Source organism: Stegodyphus dumicola, chromosome 11, assembly GCF_044657685.1.
Source record: "Stegodyphus dumicola isolate Sdum_Otavi_A_Nest chromosome 11, ASM4465768v1".
Taxonomy (NCBI): domain Eukaryota; kingdom Metazoa; phylum Arthropoda; class Arachnida; order Araneae; family Eresidae; genus Stegodyphus; species Stegodyphus dumicola.
In genome coordinates, this window is record NC_140778.1 from 125,168,985 (window position 1) to 125,195,639 (window position 26,655).

General features: G+C 33.8%; 1 protein-coding gene across 2 annotated transcripts in view; it reads left to right on the plus strand.

Moving 5' to 3' along the window:
- Window positions 1-26,655, plus strand: part of LOC118183673 (carbonic anhydrase-related protein 10-like) — a 1,099,923-nt gene that overhangs the window by 1,048,201 nt on the left and 25,067 nt on the right. The window lies entirely within an intron of this gene.

Here is a 26,655-nt window from a genome sequence, read left to right on the forward strand (position 1 = left end):
CCTATACACGTTTCATTCTCATGCTAGAAAAATAATCATAATAAATCCTCACTACCAAAGCGAAATTAAGAAGTTATATGCAAACATTTTGGATTTCTGAGTGCTTAAGAATACTCACTAAGAAATCGGCGGATTCCGGGTCAAGTGGAAGCAACATTTTTACTCATAACTAACTGCTCGTTTTGCTTGTAAGTCTCAGAAATTCCTAGCAAATTTACCTTTAAAGACTTTTCTCATCTAATTTCAGACGCAGTTCACACGTTATCAATGACGCATAGAAAAGAAGAATTGTTAAATTATACAGAATACAGATGTGTTTCATATTTTACCTGCTTCGATGCTATAAGAAGTATAAAAGCAAAAATGGCAAAATAATTTCAGTTTGTTAAATATTGTGTGTAAGTTAAATGACACATTTCTACTTTTCTAGACAGATTCTTAAGACTCACGTTTTAAAACTGGAATTGCTTAAACATCCATTTTGCCAGTCCCTAGATTTTAGTGATAAGGATTAGGTGAAATTATAATCCGTTCCCCAAATTCTCCAATTCCTCGTTTCTCATTGTTGCAATCCCCCCTCCATCAATGGACATTGCATCCTCGCTACACTCATCCAAATTCGTATTCCATCCACAACTTCAGGGCTTCTACAAAAGAGCAGAAGTCCAGACTCGCGTTCCATAGAACAGCATGGAAACTCTTCACAATAGAAGCATTCAGTTCTGTCCGGTATTGTCGGGATGAAGACTCCCTTCCTATCCCCTCTGTGGATAGAAATGCGCGAGTTCTAATCGAATCCGTCGTAACGACCCAAAGTAGCCCGATAATTAAATTGCTACCTTATTCAAAAGAGTCATAGGAAGTCAAACTTCATCCTGCCTGCGAATGGTGATGGCAAGGTCTAGTTAAGCCCAGTTCTTTCAATGGCTGACTTAGATTAGAATGATGTGAGGAAGGATTAATTTCTCTGTTTTTGTTTAATAGCTCTAAATCTTAATGTCAGAACACTTGCAATGCGAAGATCTGTATTATAGTTTGTATGAGAGAGAAGCACATGAGTTGGAAATTTTATATTAAGCAAACTTAACTTCAGATTAACGTTTTTCTTATTGAAAATAATCACGTTGAGAGATACTAGTGTGAATTCCTCTTTTTCGGAAGCTAGAATATTCTTTAGAAGAGGGCTCATGTCAATCTTCCTAGAAATATAAAAGGTTTTTCTGTAATTTATACTGCAGCCAAAACTGAATTTCACCTCATTTTAAAACTGCGCGCAAATATCTGAAATTAAAAAAATCTGATGTGTACACCACATGACTTCCTTGTACGGAATATTAAATTATACGCATTTTTTTTGCATTTCATTTAAACTTATTGGATTCAATTAAATCTACTTTGCCAACAGCGCATAAACCACAACAGAATAAATGCATTCTTTAAAATTCACTCTAGTATTTGTTTACCATAGCGACACTCTGGCGCTAGATTCACTCTGGCGCTTCATTCACAGTATTATATTTCGTTCATATTATAACTCGGAATGCACAAAATCTATATCATTTAAAGAATAGAATTATCTAATCGTTGCCACATGTTCTATTCAAATACTCTAATAAAGCTAGAATGATGTATAAAAGAAATTAAGCAAAAAAAAAAAAAAAAGTTTTTCACAGACGATTGAGTATTTCTCATTCAAATAATTCAGTTCTCACTTCGCGAGAAGGCAAAAATACATAAATATTCAAAATATCTATATTAAAAATTACGAAGTAAATCTTAAACACTTATTTCCTCGAAAAAATTCCAGAAAGGATTAAGCATGATTTAATTGGCAATAATAAATGAATGCGTTATCTTTGCTGTTGCGAAGCTAAGTTTCTCTAGATTGGCAACAAATCCACTAGTCTACTGTTTCAAATGTAAACAAGCAATGGCCGCCATCAAAAAAATTATTAGGCTTAGCGGCACTTAAACAACTTTAAAATTGTTGATAATTCTAAAAATATTGTATACAGATTTATTAAAGGCATAAAAACCTTAACCGGAAGATAAAAACAACATAATTCAATCATTTTTAAAGCAAAAAATGTACAATTTACAAATATATAAGAGTAAAGAAACCGAGATCACTAAGCCGGGTTACAGAGTTGATATATATATATATATAAATATATTTATATACGTTTGGTGCGGCCGATTGCAACCAAAATACGAGGTGCACATCTACATGTTGTAGCAGTCCTATATACAAAATTTCAGCGTTCTGAGGCTACTTGTTTTTGAGTTATGCGAGATACGTTCGTACGCACGTACGTACGTACGTTCGTACAGACGCCACAAAAAATTCTCTTCAGAATTCATTTTAAAGCAGTTTTTTAGTTTTTTTGGAGGAAAAGAGTCTTTTATTCTGTCCTTACGTACAGATATCACGCAAAAACATCGTTAAATTGCATTCGATAGCTGTCAAAATGGATATTTTCGTTGAAATATCCTGCCTGAAACTTTTCGCGATTACAATCCTTCCTTTTTACTTCGTACAAGGAAGTAAAAATAAATCAGTATCAAGAAAACTACTAACAAAATAAATAAAAAAGAATTTTCAAACAAAAAGTTAATTTTTTAAGTCAAAATAATCATCCTTAAAATAAATCATCGTAGTGCAAAACATCACTCTGAAATGTCATATCCATGGCATAAGATACATTAAAAAAATGGAATGAGCTACACTAATGGCATAAGCTACACTAAAAAACAAAGAAGGTCAAAGCAAGCATTCTGTTCATTTCGCATTGCTAAAAATCATTCGAAAACGTTTGAGCGAATAGTTTCCAGCAAGATTGTAACACTTAATTGATTTTTAACTTAAAAACTTAACATTATGCAAGATTCCCATAATTTATTTACTTGTTAAAAAGTCATATTAGCTTTTTAGCAAAAAAAAAAAAATTATGCTATTATATTCACTGATACGGTGCACTAGGGAGAAGGGGCACCCAGACCTGGGTAGGTCTATGGTCTCCTTACACATTTAAGCGCCCCAAACCCTATAGGCGATCCAATGAGACATAACCCCTCGGTCAACTTCGGCGGGGGGGGAATTTTTGGTACTCATAGTCTGTGTTATCATTCACAACCTCAATGGTGAGGGCTACGTATTCACCGAAGAAGCGTAGTACACAGTTATAGACTGACCATCCCACTCGGAAAAATAAGTGCGAAAATCAGCGTTAAAGTCGTAAAGTCGTACGAAGATGGGAACAGTCAAAATGGCTTCCCACGAATTGGAATCGGAAATAATATATTTCATCTTTAGCAATGCTATTTTTATTTCATATTTTGTGAAACTTAGAAATTTTTTACTACGAAGCTCTACGATTTGAAAGCGAGCAGTGGCAACGCTTTTCGAAATAATGCAAATTTTTGTCTCCAGAGTACGAGACTGTTGCCACTCGGGAAAATGAGCGCGAAACTTAGCGTTTTCAGAGTTTTCAATTAATATCTCGGCTAATTAAAGTCATACGAAGATGAGAATGGTCGATATAGCTTCCCACGAATTTCTGGAATCGGAAATAATATATTTCATCTTTAGCAATGCTATTTTTATTTCATATTTTGTGAAACTTAGAAATTTTTTACTACGAAACTCTACGATTTCAAAGCGAGCAGTGGCAACGCTTTTCGAAATAATGCAAATTTTTGTCTCCAGAGTGCGAGACTGTTGCCACTCGGGAAAATGAGGGCGAAACTTAGCGTTTTCAGAGTTTTCAATTAATATCTCGGCTAATTAAAGTCATACGAAGATAAGAATGGTCGAAATAGCTTCCCACGAATATTTTTTTAATCCGGGACTACATCTCTCCGTCGTTTTTAATAGCGTAAATGATGAATTTGTTATGTTCGAAGATAAATATATATAGATAATTTTCGGTTTACCAGATTAATACCGGTGATAACATCCATGGTTAATCGTAGATCAGATGGAATTTAAAAATCCGCGGGAAATAGGAATATTCCGTATTAGAATTAACAGAAAAATGCTGTTAACAATTTTTCCCATATTTTCAACCAGTTTAATGTAGCGTGTAAGTTTCTTTGTTTACGTAAATTAAGCCGATATTCATGGCACAAATAACACACATTAAATAGCTGAAGAAAAAACGCCATTAGAAATGAAGAAAGTAAATTATAAATGGCTTTAATGATTAATATTTACAACGAAACTAAAGCTATAGCATTAGGCTCAAATTATTGTAAATACGCCGTTTAGAATTTTTTATTTTAAGCTGGAATTGTCACTTTAAGAACTTTACACAAATATCGCATCTATTTAAGCAGTTATTGAAACAGTTTTATTAAGTGTTCCACTTCGCATGTTTCTCCTCATCGCATATTTCTCCTCATCGTATCATTATAAAATATAAATGGCTTTAATGATTAATATTTACAACGAAACTAAAGCTATAGCATTAGGCTCAAATTATTGTAAATACGCCGTTTAGAATTTTTTATTTTAAGCTAGAATTGTCACTTTAAGAACTTTACACAAATATCGCATCTATTTAAGCAGTTATTGAAACAGTTTTATTAAGTGTTCCACTTCGCAAGTTTCTCCTCATCGCATATTTCTCCTCATCGCATCATTATAAACTATAATTGGCTTTAATGATTAATATTTACAACGAAACTAAAGCTATAGCATTAGGCTCAAATTATTGTAAATACGCCGTTTAGAATTTTTTATTTTAAGCTAGAATTGTCACTTTAAGAACTTTACACAAATATCGCATCTATTTAAGCAGTTATTGAAACAGTTTTATTAAGTGTTCCACTTCGCATTTTTCTCCTCATCGTATAATACACTATATTTCGCTCTACAATGCAGAATACAATTATTATAGTAGAAAGAAAAACTAGCTTTAGTACCGTCACTATGAAAACAGATAACTTCCCCCAGCGAATGAAAGTAGATAATATTTATAAACAAAATGGCGACAAAACTGCTTTCTGCCACTTCCTTCAGCATCTACTCAAGCACAAAGAACAAAACACAATTGCTTTCGCCCAAAAACCATTTTACAGACCATTGCAATACCTCATCCCCTTGTTAACTTGATCCTTCTATATATACACATGCTGAATATCCATTACTCAGCTGCAACCCTTCCAATTTCCTAGCTCACCACTCATCGGTGTATATTGCCACCTTACTCAGAGAGCAAACTGAGGTTGGCAGAGGGGGAGAATTGTTGCGGGAATGTAAATTCATTGCCATTCTGTTTCAGCTCTCGAGGGTCGCGAGGAGGAGGGGTGTAAATTTATCATAAAACGATCTGCTGGCGTTCGAGACATTCCACAGTGTTGATGAATAAGGAGTAGCTACATTGTGGAGGGTAAACAATGAGGCAAAAGTTACATAGACGGCAGTGAGAATAGAGTGATGTGGCTGCCGTGGTAATTCTCTTGCGATACGGGAAGGGATGTAAGAGGAAAGGTAAGTAATGATCTGTGGAGAGGGATAAAGAAAGTCGGTGGTGGGGATTTGATTGGGCGATTTACTTGATGTGGTTATTTGCTCTGGAAGTAGGCATTGCAAAGGGTTAAACTACAATCCGTAGTTTAGAAGCAATTAAAGAAGCAGCTAAAATATTTTACATTGCACATTTAAACGAGCAACAATTAAAAGAGTTAATGAGAGGAGCAAATTCATAGCGCAATGTATTATATGCTATCATTAACAGAGGGACACATAAGTAGCCAATGTAAAGCTTAGAGTTTATACCCAATTAAAGAAGCAGTTTGCTAGCTAAATTATTTTATATTCTACACTTAAATGAGCAACATTAAAATAATTAATTAAAGAAGCAATTTCCTTAATGAAATATTTTATACGCCATCTTTAAAAGAGAGATACAGAAACAGTCAATTAAAATTTTAAAGCAGCAATTAAAGAAGCAGTTTGCCAGCTAAATTATATTATATTCTACATTTAAACGAGCAGCAACTAAAAGACTTAATTGAAGAAACAGTTTTCTTGGTGAACTGTCTTAATGCTATCTTTAAAAGAGAGACAGAAGAATAGTCAATTAAACATTTGGAGGCAATTAAAGAAGCAGTTTGCTAGCTAAATTATTTTATAGGCTGCACTTAAATGAGCAACATTTAAAAGAGTTAGTTAAAGAAGCAGTTTGCTTAATGAAATGTCTTATATACTATCTTTAAAAGAGAGATACAGAAATAGTTAATTAAACGTTTAGAGTTTATAGACAATTAAAGAAGCAGTTTGTCAGCTAAATTATTATTTTGTATGCTTAGTGGAATATCTTATATGCTAAAAGGACTTAATTAAAGAAGCAGCTTGTTTAGTGGAATACCTTGCATGGTAAAATGAGTTAATTAAAGCAAATATTCCTTTAGTGATATATCTCATATGCTATCTTTAAAAGAGAAACAGATAGTTTGTCGATTAAAAAGCAACCTGCTTAATGAAATATGGTATATTCTACATTCAAGATAAATATCGTTAAGAATGGTTTGCTACAGTGCTTAAATTGCGCCGGAACCCACCGGCGCGCGACTCCGGTGCTTCTCAATTTTTAAGATAAATTACAATTTTAGCCGGAGCGCACCGGAGCCCTAAATAAGATGAGCACCGGTACTTATTTTTATAAAACTGAAACACAATTTAAAGGGAAGAAAATTTAGAATTCCTAACGTTTTAGTTTAACAATAAGAAGACTTTGCAATACTCTGTTTCCCTAGAAATACGAACTCCTGAGAACATGAGACGTTCAAGTAAAGTCCCCTCACTCACATGCGGAAACCTTTCCCTTAGAAATAAAAGCAAAGTTATCCTCGCAGGAAGAAAAATGTGCGTTAAGTGACAGCGAGTACAATAAGAGTGAAATACTGAGATAAACTGCTCAAACGCGTCCTAGACATCGTCTTCCCACAGTATCCACTAATGGGGGGGGAAAGCGTAACCAGCAACTTTACATTCATCCTCAGGAGTCAGATTCAGGACTCATTTTACCCCTGACATACATCTGCTTGATGGCTATAATTATATCAGCAGAGAGCCGCGATCAAAGAGAATATTCTCTCTCACCAAGATTCCCCTCATTTTTGGTTTCCAACCATTCATACCCTCATTCTGTTTCCCTCTGGAATTTTCATCAGCTATACTTTAAGTATATTTAATTTTGGGGATGATTAAAGAACTTCCCCTTCCCCTAAGATCAGAGATTCAATTGGGCCGAAACCCATCGGATCTCGGCTTTAGTTTGCTCTTATATTTTGTACTAAAAAGTTTAGTTTAGTTAGATTGTTCTTAGTTTTTGTACTTAGTTTTGTACTTACTCTGCTCTTAGTTTTTGTAATAAATCATAATTATAGCCAGAACGCTTCGGAGCTCTGAATAAGAAGGCTGCGGCACTACTTTTATGTAATTGAATAACAGTTTCAATAGAAATTTTATCTCAAAAAAAATTTTTACAATAAAATTGTATTAAAAATCGCTTATTAAATTTCAATTTATCTCTTTACATTTGATTTAATTTTAATTATTTGATTACTTCAATCTTTAATTATTTCAATAAATAATAATTAATTATCAATTAAATTATAATTAATTAATTATATAATAATTATTGATTAAATACAAATTTATAAACATTAATTAAATAGGTATTAATTAATTTGATTATAATTAACTATTTAATTTTAAAATTATGAATGAGTTTAATAGTCATTTTATTTATTTATTTATTACTCTTGTTCCTCTCTGATTTCTAAGATTAGAGGGCTCCGGCACTTCTAATCTTAGAAATTAATCCCCGGATTTGCACATTAAAATCACTGAAGTCTTAGAATCGCATTTTTTTCGATGTTATTAATTATTCAGATCTAATTAATTTTACGAAGTACTACTTTAAGGAAAAGTACTGTCGCTGTTCATAAATTAAAATCAGTTGCTAAAACATACATTCACCCAAATGGGCATTTGAAAATATCCATTTTAGTTTGCTTCTTCTTTTCTTTATATTAATATTACGGTCGCGTCGTAGAAACTGTGCCAGCTTAAAATCAAGTAAGTAGGGTTATAATTTTAGAGAAATTTCGTCGCAGTTAAGAGCATATGGATTCTTTTTCTCATCATCTTCACAGCCATTTTAAAAACAGCGTTCAGCGTTGCATATCAATGATAACAAATCAAACGGAGAATTCCCTTTTTGCCTTGAAGGAAATTTGAAACTGTTTTCCTTTCTCATAGACACTTGCATGCAATTTCCCCATGCACAGTCCATGGTATATTGCAGAGAATAGTAAACTGAACCTATGAAAACACAATAATAATTTCAAGATTTCTTCAGGCAGTGATAGTTTTCTGTGGATTTAATAATTCTGTTCCCCTTATTGATGTGTTTTTATGTGGTGTCTTCTCTCCATAAATAATTTTAACTCCCATAAAAACCAGCACTGAAAGAAAATGGAAATTAAACTTTTGCAGAACATCTAAAGCTTAGAGAAGGAGTTATCAACAAAGCAAACCTTTCGCTTTTTAGATATTGAAGATCGAATCCCGCGATTGGGGAGTCTGTATGGGTGCTTTGGTGGTTTTTGGCCTGTGTTAAAGTACATACAAGGCAATTGCCGTTAGAATGTTCTTCACACAGGCATCCCTTGGGCAGATAGCCTTTAATTCAAATACACCAAACCAAACCTTTTTAGTTACCTTATAAGGTATTTCTCCCACTTCCCTAGCATGCCTTCGTTATGTAACGGTAGCACGCTGGGCGGGTATTCCAGAGGTCCGTGGTTCGATTCCCGGCGAAGGCGGTTGCATATTTTTCATCTTTTCTGCTTCCACTTCACCTAATGACTCTACAAGTGTCGCCCGAAATAAAAGGGTTGTGGATGATGATTCTCCGCACCCAGGATTTGGCGATTAGGTCCCCTAAAACCCTAGTCGCCCTTTAAAAGGGGAGTATATAAGGTATTTCTCCTACTCCCCTAGCGTGCCTTCGTGGTGTAACGGTAGCACGCTGGGCCGATATTCCAGAGGTCCGTGGTTCGATTCCCGGAGAAGGCGGTTGCATATTTTTCATCTTTTCTGCTTCCAGTTAACCTAATAACTCTACAACCTATTTGATAAATTTATTAACGCAAATATATTAAAAGGCCTTTTAATGTATTTCCCCCACAGTAGATTAGTATTAGAGATGGCATACTGTAAAGCAGTGGTTCTCAGCCTTTTGACTAACGAGTACCATGTAAACAAAAATTGAAAACCTTTAGTTCCACCACTACAAAGTACTACTACCACCACCACTCTTGAACAAAGCTCAGATCGCATGAATTTACGAGTGTTAGAGAAAAAACTCAAACAGGATGTTGGGGTATTAATTTTTGAATTTAATAGTTAAAAATCGTTTGCTTCTTTGCGTACTAACTATTTTTCCTTGCGCACCACCGGTTGAGAACCCCTGCTGTAGAGTCAATAGATTTTTTCCTCGATGTCAGAAAGCTCAAAGATGTGTAATGCCTTCGCCGGGACTCGAACCTGGACCTCTCGAATACGCGCCGAGTGTGCTAACGTTACACCACGAAGGCATGCGGAAAGGAGGGAGAATATACTTTATAATACAAAAGAACAAATTTAATTGTTTTCCCTTTTAAAAAGTAATAATTGCTTTTTTAGGTATTTTGTTTCCTTGAAACTACAAAGAAGGGAAGTCTAGCTAACTTAACTTAAAATTGTCTTTTACTTATTTTCTTTATAAAGTTTTATATATGTAGGAAATGGCTGTGCAACTATAATTGTAACTGTATGACGTAACTTTCACTCACCATCTATAAGGTATTTCTCCCACTTTCCTGGCGTGCCTTCGTGGTGTAGTGGTTCTGCACGCTGGGCCGGTATTCCAGAGGTCCGTGGTTCGATTCCCGGCGAAGGCGATTGCTCATTTTTCATCTTGCCTGCTTCCAAAATATATACCTAATGTTTCTACACATCTAGATGAACGCGCAGACGAGATGTTAATGATGGCGAATGAAGACGCATGATGCAACATTCTTTTTACTTTTCTTTTCGTTTTTAATTTATGTAGATAAATCGTAGTTTAGCAATAACTCGATTTATTAAGTTTTAGTGATGATTTATGACTTATGTTCATTAGTGATGTTTTTCCTATATGTATTTATGTATTTTCTTTATATTTAAAGTGCTTTATTTTATAAATCGTTTAAAATAGCTATTTCAAGAAAGAAAAAAAAATGGAATGGTTCTAATGAGCTAGTGCAATTTCACAGGAGATATGAAAAGGTTAGTTGCTTGAGTTTAAAAGGCTTAATTTGTTAAATCGTAATACACAGATTAAATTTAGAATTAAAAAAAAGAATTCAGAAATCACAGATTAAAAACAAAAACCTGAAAGTTTTCAGATTTTGCATTACACCCAAAGGGGCATTTTTTAACGTTTTGTGTGTTGCCTTTATTTGTTAAATATAATGTTCTTTGCAATTAAGCCATAAAATTAAGTTAAAGGCAATAATTTTAAAATGAGCATATCTTTAGAATTTCCGATACACAGTGACTCGCGCTGGAGATAAAAATGTTTGTTTTCTTTTTCGTAGTGTTGCCATTGCTCGCATTGAAATCGTTGAGTTTGTAAATTAAAAATTCGTTGAAGTTTCACAAAATATGAAATAGATAATAAAAAAATTTCCAACTTTTGGCTTCCAGATGCCCATATTCGGCTGTAAACGTATACGTTATACAAATTTGATGACTCTAAATACCGTTGTTTTATTACAATGCGAGAAACATACATACAGTCATGCAGGTTCTTCATTATTTAATTTTTTTCAAATATAATGCAAGACTCTAACATTTGGTGGCAACAGTTTGAAAAGTGAACCGACCTTTATAGTGAACCAACGCAAAATGCCAAAACGAAATTAATAGTCATTCCGAGAAAATTGCCTATTTGGACTAATTAAATATCATATGCTTCGCCAAAAAGCAACAGATGTAATATTTTATTTCGGCAAGGGGCTACACATTTCTCTTAAATCTCGAGTTTGTTGACTAAATCTGAAAGACAATATTTTACGCTTTGCCAAGTGGCAACATACTGTTTATAAATCGCAGTGTTTATCAAGCAAAATTTTATTAAGTTCTCACAAAATATAAAATAAGCAAAGAAAAATTAGAAATTTCGGGCTTCGAATGCTCGGTTGGAGGTTTATGTGCGTAGTTTGGTGACTCTATATACCGTCTTTTTCCCCCACAAAGAACAAACAAGCAAACATACAAACACAAACACATACTGATAGGCAGGCATATTCTTTATTACATAATAACACAGGTAAACAATAGCTTCTTATTTTCCATTATATAGCATCAAAAGTTTTAAAATTTTCCGAGGCATCGTTTTTGCTAAAGTAAACTCGAATTTAAAATAATTAAATAAGTAAATTTTGTAGAAGTTTTTCAACGTCCTGCACGCAGCTCTAAAACCACATTTATCAGAGTTTTATTTCAGGAAAACTAATTTAGATTGTGAATTTACAATCGCAATTTGAATTTAAAATTACCTTTATCTAACTATAGTGTCGATATCTTTTCGTTGCATTACAAAACCGACTTGAAGCAATCCGAAATAAAATGATGACACTTAAGCACCATTTCAAACCCTCGTGACATAAAAAAAGAGTAATTTGATTAATTTGTGGTAAAACTCTAGGACTAAAAGTCTCTTAATGACTTTGGAGGTAGAAAAGAATAAAGAAATTAAAGAATGGATTTTGAGGGTAATGAAATAAAAGAAGACTTTGAAGGTAAAGAAGTTAAAAAGTTTAAAGAAATAGTAAAGATGAGTTATAAGTAATACCATTTTTTTAACATTCTCTCATGCATTTTAACATAAGGCGAACGGAAAAAACCCTCATGGAAAATATAGAAATTAGAATTTGAATTTGGAAGTTATATTAATTGTGGTTCTAGTGTAGAAAGGAATGCCTCTGATTTGGCGCCAAATGCCGACGCTTGTGCCAATTTTCTGGTAACCCAGAATCTCTGTTTCCCCAATGTTATGACAACCACTTTTTTGTTACGTGGCAAAGTTTTCCTGAAGTTTAATTTGACTGGAACATCTAAATTTAGTGATCGAGGGCTACTTGATTTGTAGTAGTTCTTTTTTTCAATTTTGGCCATGTGCTGAATTATTGGAATTTTTATTGTCATTAATTGACCTTTGGTTTTCGTTAGCTGGCTGGTTCTAATTAATCATTGTCCTTTCACTTCTCCGTCACTTCGCATCGTTCCCGTTACTTCGAATGCGCACCGAGTGTGCTACCGTTACACCGCGAAGACAAACAACAAGCAGGGAGAAAATAACGTATATATTCTCCCTTACAGAAAAGATAAAACAGAAAGGAGGTGGTGAACAGTTATCATCCACCACCTTTTAGTTCGGGGGCCACTGTAGGGGCACTTTAGAATTTTCGAAACATTGCAATCGAAGAAATCCGCAATTCCCCGCAAGGACTCGAACCCTGAACCTTTCGGTTATGTGTCTAGGGTGCTACCGTTACACCACGATGTTATACGGTACTTAATCAAGAGCACAATTTTTATTGCATTATATAAGTTTTTCTCTCTGGCAAAAGTGTTAGCAAAAATTCTTAGCAGCATATATTTCCAGCAAATTATCTACCTTTTTTGAGCAAATTTGCACAAATTATCTACCTCTTTTATCAGCAAATTATGTACATTTTTCTCGATAATTCGCACAGTAAAAAAAAAAAAAAAAAAAAAAAAAAAAAAAAAAAAAAACACTGAAATGAGTTCCCCAAAAAAAGGTTAATAAACAGTAATTAATATTCTTTTGTTCTGTATCAGCAAATATGTGTTACCTTCATTAAATCTTTTTATTCTCAAAATGAAGAATCCTGGATTATCTTTATAAATACCTTGTTTATTGGATTACTGAATGAATTTTTTAAGACTAAAAATGGTGTGATGTTTTGTAGCACTTTCTGTATAGAAAAGATTGAGAAAAATATCTTATGTAATTATCGTCCACCGCCTTTCTTAGTTCGGACGCTGCTGTGGAGTCAATAGGTGTTTTCGAAGCGGGAGACGTGAAAATTGTTCAATGTCCTCGCCGGGACTCGAACCTAGACCTCTCGAATACGCTCCTCGTGTGCTACCGTTACACCACGAAGGCGTGCAGAAAGGAGGGAGAAGATACCTTATAAGATAAATACTTTTTTTTTTTTTTTTTTTTTTTTTTGTTTCATGATTTAGATTGAAAGGGTAAGAAAGCTGTAACTGATTAACGTGCGAATGAAGGTTTAATTAGTTATGGGGAAAGTGCCCAAAAATGGCGTTCACGCCAACACCATTAAGGGCATATGGAGTCCCATTAAGTACGAGTTTCACAAGCGGGGTCTAAGGCAGTTGTCGGATAACATTTTACATTGCTACTTTGAGGAGTCTATGTTACTTCGACAAAACCAGGATCAGGAGAAGAAGGTGGAAGACCCTCGCACCCGTGCACCAGAGTGCTCTCCATTAAAATCGGGGGCGGAATTGAGCTAAATCGCACTGTCAACTGTATGGTGACAAGGTTGTTGCCAACGACAGGCGGTTCCGCTCCTTGCTACGAGAAATTTCGTGGGCTTGGGCTGACTAAAGGTCAGACAAGTCAGCATTAGCGACAACAACAACACATGATCCCACAGGAAACAATGCTATAATTCCTCATAAATTTAGGCCCACCAGCGGCCGAGCGGTAAAGTCGCTGAACACTGGTAGTTCAGTCCGAGGTTCGAATCCCGCGAACGGGCTGGCTTCATGGGGTTTTCGTGGTTTTCCCCATGTGCAACGTGTATACGAGCCAGTTTCCCTTAGAAAGTCCTCCAAGAAGGCATCCTTCTCCTTAGGCAGATAGCCTCGAGGCTTTGCCGTAATTAAATAACCTATCTAACCTCATAAATTTAGAACGTCGCTGAACACTTCAGACCTAAGTTCGATTCCGGGCGAACGGTATAAGTATATGGGCGTTTCCGTTCTTTTCGCAATATGTAACGCATGCTAGTAGTTTCCACAATCCATCGCCAGATAGCGTCATGATAGTAAAAGATACTCAAAGCATTTGTAATAATAAAAACGAGAGATAAAGAATGTAACCATGGTACAGACGATATTAATTACTCATACACTTTTAAAAGAGAAGTAAAGTATTTTGATGATGCTGGTAGTGAATTTCTGTCCTGATAAATAACTCCAAAAGTGTTATTTATAAGGTATTTCTCCCGCTTTCCTAGCGTGCCTTCGTGGTGTAGTGATCAACACACTGAGCCGGTATTTCAGAGGTCCGTGGTTCGATTCCCGGCGAAGGCGTTTGCTAATTTTTCACTCTCTCTTGCTTCAAAACCTAACGTCTCTACAGTGGCACCCGAACTAAAAGGACGTTGGATGATGATTTTCCTCACCTAGGATTTGGCGATTGAGTCCCCTAAAAATCCCTGTCGCCCTTTAAAAGGGGAAGTATATAAGGTATTTCTCCCGCTTTCCTAGCGTGCCTTCGTGGTGTAGCGGTCAGCACACTGAGCAGGTATTTCAGAGGTCCGTGGTTCGATTCCCGGCAAAAGCATTGCTAATTTTTCCATCTCTCTTGCTTCAAAAAAAAAAAAAAAAAAAAAAAAAAAAAAACCTAATGTCTCTACAGTGGCGCCCGAACTAAAAGGGTGTTGGATGATGATTCTCCCTCACCAGGGATTAATTTCTAAAATTAGAAGTACCGAAGCCCTATGGAAGACCGCCAGCAAACAGGAACAAAAGTAAATAAATAAATAAAATGACTATTAAAATCATTAATCATTTAAAAATTAAATAGTTAATTATCCTCACAAAGTAATTATTAATTATTTAATCAATGTTAATAATTAATATTTATCGATTATCCTTTAATTAAATAAAAACTAATTAATTATTTAAATAATTAAGGATTTAAATAATTAAATAATTAAAATTAAATAGAATGTAAAGAGATAAACTAAAAACTAATAAGCGGTTTTTAATATAATTTTATTACAAAAAATAAAATTTTTGAGACCAAATTTCTACTAAAATTGTTGTTCAGTTACATAAAAGAAGTACAGTCGCCCTTTAAAAGTTCGAAAAGGAGGAGTATATAAAGTATTTCTCCCGCTTTCCTAGCGTGCCTTAGTGGTGTAGTGGTCAGCACACTGAGCCGGTATTTTAGAGGTCCGTGGTTCGATTTCCGCCGAACGGGTTGTTAATTTTTCATCTTTCTTGCTTCCAAAATACCTAATGTCCCTACAGTGTATATAAATGTAAGAGAAAACTCCTGACGCCAACACGTAGATATGAGCTAGTTTTCCATAGAACATCCCCTCGAAAGCTTTCCTACCTTTAAGAAGATAGCCCTGGTGTGTTTTGCCATAACCAAATAACCAAAGTTCTTAACTTAAGAACAGTAGGAATAAACTTCCGGTAGTCAAATATCATTCTGTTAAATTTAAAGCAATTAATCCTGTATAATATGAATCATACACGAGTGTAACAACTAAATTCTTTCTTTGAAAGATTTCGAAATCTCACCAGACATCTAAATATTACGTCCTTTGAGCACAATTGGTTTTCAAGGTCAAACGGCACATATTTCTAATAACGTGTCCACTTATGCAACCTACGTAGCATACATTAAAATATTATCCATGCTTTGCTTAAAAATTTATACGCTAGCAAACTATGCCCAACAACAATGCGCGAGCGCCCTATTAAATTATTTAGTGATTAATAACCACCAAAGCAGAACTGAGCATTGGGCATTTGAGCATGCTCTCATTCACCTGGCTTTCCTGCAGGCGCCGGAAACAATCATACTTATCGGGAAATTGAATTATGGGAAATATCTCGTCAGCAGTCAAACGTTTAATGTGGCTAATCAGCCAAAAGATAAATGCAAAGGAGGAATTCGCGATAGCAATTTCGGCTATTGTGACACTCAACTAATTGGTGCGCTAAGTGTTTCGGATATAGCTGGTCGTCGTGTTTTCCGAATTGTTAACAAAAATGTCAAGTTTTCGAGGTTTGTACGCCTGTATACAAGCACAAGAGCCAAAGGCTATTAATTATAATTTCTGATTATTGTGTTACAGAGCAACAGATACTGTTAACCTTTAATGGGGTAATACAGACCTATTTATCACGAACCAGAAAGTATTTCCTAATATTCGATATGAAATATATATATATATATATATGTAAGAAAAATTAAGAATATAGAAAAGATTAAATTAGCAGCGTAAATTAATTTCCCTTCTTTATAAGTAAAATAGCAACGTCTATTTGTTCACGCCCATTCCTTTTTGTAAGGTGAGTATCTGCCAATTTCTCGTACGTGTACAACGCCATAGCATTCACGAAACGTTTTTGACGATGTTATTAAGGTAATACTTGAAGGGATGATGCTGTGCTGTTTTCAAGGACATCGTTTGCTGGGATTGACTTTCTTCGGTACCAATTAAGAGCAAAATGCTGCTTCTTTCACAATGCAAATTTTCATGCGGTTAATTCTTGATAGTCCTTAGGAGATAGTCTCCTTATTCTTCTTGGATGTATTCGTACTTTCCTCACTTCTACCTCTCAAAATGGAATGCGACCGTATATTCTATGGTAATTATTGCTCGTCTGGATGGGTAAATTTTTTAAGTCTTGTAAAAATTGTAAAATCAAACTTCAATATGGCACCCCCAATCACTGCAGTTTTATTTAGTAAAAATTCATTCTAAAAATAAAACATTTGAACACCGTAAGACAAATATTGGCTGAGACATTTAATTTTTAAATTTCGAGTCGTGCTTTTTGAAAATTCAGTGATGTTACAGGAACTGAAATGCGAAATGTATAAAATATAAATTTATATGTAACTCAAAAATAGATTGAGTTCAGTATAAAATTTTTGATGCTGTTAATGTAAGTCATGAACACCAATGTGCAAGTATTTGTGAAAAATGTTGTTCAACACAAATGTTTTCCTGACAGAAGTTCTTATTTACAGACTCTTCTAGAATTCTTGTCCAAAAAAATATTAAGAGGCCTCAATTATTATATATAGCCAAATCGTAATATTATTTGCACAAATTAAAAATGAGATATATTTCAAGCCTTTTTAACTTCCTTGCACGAACGAAAAGAAGTATTGTAATCGCGAAAAGTTTCGGTTATGATATTTCAATAGAAATATCGATTTTGACCATTCCCGAATCCATTTGGACAATTTTTAGCATTACGTGTGTACAGACAAAATAAATTCCCAGACTTGACTGTAAAGTTAATTTTAAATGGATTTAAAAGAGTTTTTTATGGCGCCTGTACGTGCACACGTATATATGTCTAAAAATGTATCTCGCATAACTCTATAAGGTATTTCTCCCGCCTTCTTAGCATGCATTCGCAGTGTAGTGGTCAGCACGCTCGACGCGTATTCGAGAGGCCCGTGGTTCGAGTCCCGACGAAGGCGTTGCTCATTTTTCATATCTCCTGCTTCAAATTAACCTAATGTCTCTACTACTCAAAAGCTAATGCGTTGAAATTTTGCATATGGGATTGCTATAACATCTAATTGTGCACCTCCCTTTTTTATTGCAATCGGAAATACCAAACTTACCTCCCCCTTATCCTGCTTAAAATGCCGTACACGGGCTTTATTTTCGCAATCGGTGGTCGTAGTCATATACTTCTAGTTACAGAAATGCTTTAGATGACAATAATATTCATGTTTTGGTAATGTCAAATTTAAAAAATATTATTTTTTTATAAATAGCGAAAACCTAACTTTTAATATTGTTTCCCGATTGCTATACTTACATTTGGAAACAGTCTATACTCGTTATAAAAAATCTCTTGCAATAAAAATTGAGCGGGATATTTAATTTCAAAATCTGCAGTTTTTTGTCATTTTCAACTTGCCTCGAGAGATCGGTTGACTAAATTAGAATAATTCGAGGAATTAAGTTTAAATGAAATGCAGCAAAAATTATGTATAATTTAATAGGCGATACAAGTAAATCATCTGGTGTCCACATAAGATTTATTTATAATTAAATATAAACTTCATAAATAACTATAAGTGTCCAAAAAAACCTTAAAAGTCGTTAAGTTTCTTAAATTTTGTATATTTAAAATTACCAAAGCATGCCTATTCGTTTAAAATATTTTTGTATTTGGATGCATGTGTGTACCGGCCGAAGCGTAATTTTAAAATGTTTGAATAATTCGGAACATCAAAATGTCGTCCGTATGCCAGTTTTAATATTCTTTTCATTAAAATGTATTGCGTCACAATATAACCATAAAAACGTAACTGAATCAGATTCATAAAAAATGTAAAAATGTAATTATTTTTTGGCCAATATTAATATGTCGCTTCGTTAAAATAGAGTATATTGCATCACAGCATAAAAGTGATTGAATCGAATCTGAAGATTGAAACATCATTTTTATTTTTGGCCGGAATTAACAGTGAATTCTTTGGTGAAATTCAGACATTTCCTTCCTTCCTGTAATAATAAATATCTGATGTGTCCATCACATGACTTCCTTGCACGGAATATTAAATTATGCGCATTTTTTCCTGCACTTTATTTAAACTTATTGAATTAAATCTACTTCGTCGATAGCACATAAACCACAATATGATAAATGCACTCTTTAAAATTCACTATATTTATTTACCATAGCGACACTCGGGCTATAGGTTTACTTAACAGCGTTACATCTCATTCATTTTATAACTCAATGCGTAAAAATTATATCATCAGAAGAACTGTCTAACCGTTGCCACATGTTCTATTAAAATACTATAATAAATCTTAAACTATGTATAAAAGAAATTAGACAAATGAAAAAGATCCACTATTCTGCTAAGTTTTAAAAGTAAACAAATATGGCTGCTATGGTGAAAAGCAATTAGGCTTAGCCACACTTAAGCGACTTTTAAATTGTTGATAATTCTACAAATATTGCATGCAGGTTAACTAAAGGCAGAAAAGCCTTAACCAGAAGCTAGGAACAACTTCATTCAACCAATTTTAAAGCAAAAAATGCTCAATTTACCAGCATATAAGAATAAAAAAAACTGAGCTCACGGAAACAAGTTACAGAGTGGATATATATATATATATATACGTCTCGTGCAGCCGATACCCGCCCAAATGGGAAGTATATAGTTACATCCTATAGCTGTCCTATATACAAAATGTAACGTTCTGAGCCATTTTTTGAGTTATGCTAGATACATACATACTACGTACGTCCGTACAGACGCCACGAAACAAATCTCTTTTGAATCCATTTTAAATCAATTTTATATTTTTTTTGGGGGGAAAGAGTCCTTTATCCTGTCCATACGTACAGATGTCATGCAAAAACATCCTTAAATTGCATTCGAAAGCGGTCAAAATGGATATTTTCGTTGAAATATGGCACCTGGAAGTTTTCGCTAATACAATACTTCCTTTACTTCTTACAAGGAAGTAAAAAACAAAAATAAAGGTAAACCTACCTCTAGGACACGTGAGAAATCAACCACGGGATTTTACTACGTAAAAACACATAGTATCGTATGTAGGCTTGTAGATATAAAATTCAAATTTTGTTATTTTCAGTGTTTTCACTTCTTCTGAAAATAAATAAAAACGCAAAACCTAAAATTATCTTGCAACCTCTTTAAAAACAAAAACTCCCTTCAAAACTTCCCTTTCGTTTGCGGGAATCGAAGATTCATTCACAAAAATTTCTACAACGCGGGCGAGAAAAAAAAATTCTCGTTGCTGTTCATTGAAAACCAAAGAAGCAGAAAGAAAAAAAAGCTAACACCAATTGAAGCCAATAAAATATGTCGGCTCATGTGATGAAGTACATGTCAGGACACGGGGACTCAACTCAGCCAAATAAATGACAATTCGATTTCCGGACTATCGTCTGCCGACGGTGGGATGAAATCAGATGCTAATGTCTGATTTTTCGTCGCCTTTTTATTTCCGCTTCTTTTTCAGGGACTAACTCCATGTTGATACATTTAAAATATAAAGGACAGATTGCAAACAAAAAAAGAATTTTCATCATTTTATTCTACATTACATTTTATCTATATATGATTAAATATATCAAAGTTCTACACAACATTTCTGGGTATTTAGGTTTGGATTAATTGCCTTTTTATTTAATTACGTAAATGATGAAAATCATGTAGCTTTACATGACGTCTTGCTCAGTTCAGTATCTGTCACTTTACTCTTGGCCATTGTTCAGTATTTGTCACTTGATACTCTTGGCCAATCTTCAGTATTTGTCACTTGATGCTCATGGCCAATGTTCAGTATCTGTCACTTGATACTCTTGGCCAATGTTCAGTATCTGTAGCTTGATACTATTGTACTATTGGCCAATGCAATGCATCTCTGACGCATGAAGCACTCGATCGTCCAAATACTACATCTAGCCTAAGTAATGACCGCAGTAAATTTACAGATACGAGCATTTCTTGCATCACCCATGGTAATGTTTATGTCTGGAACGAAAGAGACCGTTTGAAGTGGTAGAGATCATATCGGATGGATTTAAAGTTCGGATAGCTGCTTCTGTGGTTCTGCTTCTGTATGAGTTACAAATCCCATCAAACGCGCTTTCTGGAATTTGATACACGAGGACTGTTCACAAAGAGATCGAACCTTGAATGTTCTTGCTTTATTGGCTATCATACAAAATATCAAAACCTGTCCCTGAGAAGGTACTTCTCTGCAATTGTTAATGTACCGTCACCATCGCGTCTTCCACTCTTGGAGCGCCTATTGGAAACCTCGTTTTTTTGGATGGCACATTTTCCTGAATCTCCTTTATGGACTACAAACGACGTCTTTTTAGGATACTTTTAAGTTTGGGACAGAAAAAAAAAGTCTTTCAGAGCCATGTCGAGAGAATAGGGCAAGTGGGGCACAACACATAGGCGACAATTTGTCTGGTAATTGGTAACAGGAGCAACCCGTGAACTGGAGTATTGCCTTGATGCAACGTCCATGACTGATTTCTCAATCGTTCAGGTCTCTTCCTACACACAGCATCTTCCAAGTGTGTTAGAATTCTCTGGTTGACTTTCTTGTTTATAGTCTAGCTACGTCATACAAATTAATAATGCACTCTGAACATGTTGTTAACGTGGAACTCTGAACATGTTGTTGACTCTGAACATGTTGTTGACTCTGAACATGCTGTTGACGTGGAATGTCGTCCAATTCTTGGATGTTCGGCAACCTAACTTACGCCTTCCTTAAAATGCTAAAACCACTCATAGCACTGCTTTCGGCTCATGCCGTCATCCTTGTATGCTTGTTTAAGCATTTTTAGGAATATTTTCCGCAGTTTTATGCGTTATTTTGCTCAGATGCGTTATTTCTGCAGCTCGTTTTATTTTTATTTCGTCACTTATCCAACCGGTATCACTTATGCACGACTTCTCTCAAATGGCCTCAAATGGTTGTTACTCGACGACTAGCGCATAGATTGGAACTCAGTGAGAGACACTATATTATTCAGATATTCCGTTGGGTAGCGAGACCACGCCACCTATAGCTTTTCCGCCCAATTTTAAAAGTTCTCACTTTTTTTTGGAACAAACTTCGCATATACATTGGCGTTCAATATTAAGAAAATTTTCACATTTGGTCCATTACCTCTAGAACTGACAAACATATTTTAATGACCTTAGGTTTTATCGGATTTGATTTGATTAGAGGGTGTGGCCCCAAACACATATCCAAAATATTTATCCGTCGGACCAGTTAAAAATAAGATATTTTATTAAGATGGCGCCAGTTAAATTTAGTAAATGGTCTACATAATCTTGAAGCTCATCCTTCTCCACATAATATGACAATTAAATATTTGAGCAACAATTTAAATTCGTTACATTTTAAAGAATTTTAAAATCTAAGCAAGTGCAAAGACGATAGGATTATTTTATTCGTTAACATAGATAAACATAACATGACACATTAAATTCTCTTTACAAAATCTACAGCGTCACAATCTCTTTATGAAATCTACAGCGTCGTAATCATCTACATAATCTTGAGACCCATCCTTCTCCACATAATATGACAATTAAATATTTGAGCAACAATTAATTTGAATTCGTTACATTTTAAAGAAACTTAAAATCTAAGCAAGTGCAAAGAAGAAAGGATTATTTTAGGCGTTAACATAGATAAACATAATATGATACAGTAAATTATCTTTATAAAATCTACAGCGTGATACTATGCGGGCTATCACAGGAAGATGTCGGTGATTCAGGTGAACTCAAATTGTACAAAATACTTCATTTTTTAATAAATCCGAACTTTAAAAAGTTTGAGTTAAAATCTTTAACGAATTTTTAAGTTAAGATGTGACAACTTAGAATGAAGATAAGTCCCAAAGATATGATCGTCGAATATCTCGAATTTTTTTTATTTTATTAGCCCAAAAGTGCAATTTGCCCTGAAGGGCTATTAATTTCGTTTCGGCATTTTGCGTTGATTCACTATAAAAGGCGAATCACTTTTTAAATTGTTACCACCAAATATTAGTGCCCTGTATTGTATTCAGAGAAATTAAATAATGAAGAATCTGCATAAATGTATGTATGTTTCTAGCATTGTGATAAAACAACGGTACCTAAAGCCATAGAATTTTCAATAAAGTAATCTTCCACGGAATATGGGCATTTGGAAGCCCAAATTTGGAATTTGGAATTTGTTTTATTATTTATTTTATATTTTGTAAAGCATTTATGAGTTTTTGATTAAGAAATTCAACGATTTCAAAGCCAGCAATGGCAACACCGTACGAAAAAAAATTTTTTTTTTATCTCTAGCTCTCGAAACTGTGTATCGGAAATTCTAAAGATATGCTGTTTTAAATATTTTGTGCTATTGCTGCTGAATTGAATTTTATGGTTTAAGTACGAAGGAAATGATGTTTAATAAGTAACGGTAACACACAAAACGTTAAAAAAACGCCCCTTTTGACGTAATATAAAATCTGAAGGCCTTTCAGACTTCTTTTTAATTTTATTTTTAAGATTTGTTGGGTTCGAAGCTTCGAATACCTCCTCCTTGATAAAAGCTCTTTTGGAATAGGAAAAAAAAAATTAAAATTATACATCTCACAAATATTTAATTCCAAACTTACACAAGTGAAATTCAATCACTCCATGTTAACCGTCTCAGTAAAAATAAAGTTAACACTTAAAAACGGTTGCAAAATTCCACTGGCAAACGAGACTCAAAAATTTCTGTTCCCTGCAAACGGAATAGGATCAGCTAATAGAAACATGACCCTAATTCCCAAGTGACATATTCCTGAAAAAAGAAAGTGGCCGAAAATTCGAGTTCATACATAAATCATGAAGACATCCTATTTGACATTATAACTTGGCGTGTGATAATATTATACCGCTCCTGCTGATTCTATTACCCGCACTTTCCACTAGATGGCGCTACGGTAGAAATCTGGAATTCATCGCCAACCACATATCGGTTGCCTCAAGAGGTGAAAAGGAAATAAGGTACACGCTGAGTCTGTGTACATAATTATGCTTCGAGCGAAAAAAACCATGCTGTTGCATGGGAACAGGTACACAAACTTGGAAAATAACTGCAAGATATGACGCGTTTCCTTTTTTAGTACGCCTACTGAAAGGCATTAAAATGTTGCATATTATGACACGGAAATAAAGGGTCTTCTTTGAAATTGTGCTAGCTACGTCAGAGTTTATCTTTTCATGACGTAATATGTCCATGTTTGGTAAAGTTTTTCATAAATGAGTTGTTCATTCAGAATTTTCCGAAAATGAACTGTTCGTGCGTAAGAATAGTCCATGCACTAATTGAGATTATCTTCTAAAGAAAGTGCAATATGTTGTTACAAATCTATTGCATTACAAAACTATAACTGCTGCCCTTTTAAATAAGTATGTAATATTATCATTTTATGCCTACAATAGAAACACTATTCGATAAGGAAGCAATGATAAATTTATTGCAATATACAACGCATTGTATAGAAGATGTACAAAAAAAAAAAAAAAAACATTTTGTCATGGATTTTGTATTTAGTTATTTATTTTTGGTAGAATTGAAATTAAAATTGTTTTTTGCTTCCCCGTGTAATGCAGTGCGTGATGAGTTTTCACAGAAAGCTTCAACGAAAAGTAAAAATACAGGAGCAAGCGCATTTAATAAATAGATATCTCGTAATTTTTATTTAAATTGAAATAAATTGAATAAATTACAGTTACACAGGGACCGCAACAAAATGTCGCGAAGCGGTCACCCTTTTAGCGACACTGATTTCTCGCCAAAACTGTCGCCAGCTGGGCAGTATCTCGCCAATATAGCAAGATACCAATTTATTGATTGTTAGTAGACTTGCCCCTGTGTTGTTATTTTTCCGGTAGAGCATCGTCTTTTTGATTAAACAAAAAATTCAACAATTTCACATATAATTTCACTAAAATTATTTACATATGTATAAAATTCGTGACAATATTATGATAAATAATACCACATTTCCTGACGTATTCCCTCCCTTAGCTTTTTATTGCTAATTTTTAAAATCTCAATTTTTTTTTTAAATATTCGCATAATTTTCTCCTTCCTCTTCCGTACATAATTATCCACTCTGTTGGCTATTTTATTAGTAAACTGTATTCCCTTGATAGTTTTTACTTTTATTCAGTGTATTCAATTTTTGTTTGCATTTATATATTAGCATTTCATTTATTTTATTTTCCCTAGCATTTATTTATTTTGAAACATAATTTGTGCAGATTCTTCTTTAAGCTACCCGGACATGACAGGTCTTCTCACACTTAGGAAATTTTTCACCTTACTTCTATTATTTACATCCTACGCCCCACTTTAGTAGTAGTTTGTAGCCTTATCTCCATACCGATGTATTCAATCTTTCGAAACCCGGATGTTTTGTTCGCTCGACGGTTCCTTTTATATATATATATATATATATAATTAGAAAACAGTTTATAAAAAATATATATAATCATGCCTAGTATTTTCGCGCATTAAGCTGCTAGAAAATTATCAGTAAAGACATAAAGTAAGAAATTTAGAACCAATTCTTCACAAAAACCGAAAATTGAAATTCATAATTAGTAAATTTCAAATAATTCTATAAAGGCAATAAAGAATTTAACAAATATTAAAGCCAAAGCTCTTCAAAAAAGCAATACTCCAATTCAAAAAATCAAAGAAATTTAAAGAAAAAAAGAACATAATAAAAGAGGAATTCAATCACCTTCAATGACACTTCGTCAGGAGGAGGAACACTGAAATCCATTGAAATCACTCTTCTACGAAACTCCTTGCTTTTCTGTATCCAGAATTAGCCGATGAACCATTTCAATGTATTTTAATTATAATAGTTCACTCGAAAATTATGTCCCCTCCCCGAAGCAAGAAAAGTAAATTCTAATTAAAATCTTGCATCTTAAACAGAGAGAATTCTAATCAAAGAATTGAAAAGTAAGCGAAATAATAAAATACTTTAGTGAAAAATTCAAATTTTACATATCTTTTTGCAGCATTATGCGCAAAAAATTTTTAAGACTAAATTGGTCTTACGTCTCATTACTTGTTAGCTTTACAATTTCTGTTTCAATTATATTCTTAGAAACTTATATATATAAGGAATATATATATATATATATATCTAAGGAATATATTTCAAATTTTTAAAAAAAATTTTTGTAGCGAAAAAGTTTCAATTGTCTGTTTCGGCGAAACTCGTAATGGGGTTAGCTTGATTCGACATTCAAATAAATTAAATTTCCCTTGAAAAGCCAGTTTGGAAGTCGAGTTGGGCTAATTTACCATTTTCCGCTTACTTTTTTTTTATCTGATTCTGTTTTTTTAATGTTTTACATGTTTAATGGTTTGATTTTCATATGTGTTAATTTTTTAAAACGTGTTGAACTTTTTGGAGCAGCAGCTCTTGGTGACTTTTAGGCAAGCTTACTACAATTTTTATATTTTACTTATTTTGCAGCATATTGCGCAAGATGTTTTCTAGACCAAAATTAGTTTTTCAAAATTGTAATTACTACCTTGCTTGATATATATATAAGGAATATATATATATATATTCAATATAAATATTCTAATTTCGTACCTTCATTATTTTCATAGAGATCTCGACGGATTTCAAAATTAAGTAACTCCGCCTTTATTATTAAGTAACTCTAACAAGAATCGCATTTACTTGTTAATAAATAACGTATAAATGACGAATGACGTAGCAAAAGATGAAGCACGTCATCAAGTATTTCAAAACCTGTTATTAGCTTGTCAAATTTCATTTAACCTCTTGTCATCGACATCTGATCCAATGATGGTTTCTTCATTCTTTTTATTAATGATGAAGCATGTGTATATCGATTATCAAATTATAAGCAAGATTAATTTGATAGCTTAATTATAGACAAATGAAATATTTAAAGAAACTCTTCCTTTATTGGAAATGGATGGGAAATTGCTTCACGTTACTAATTTGATTTTAAATGA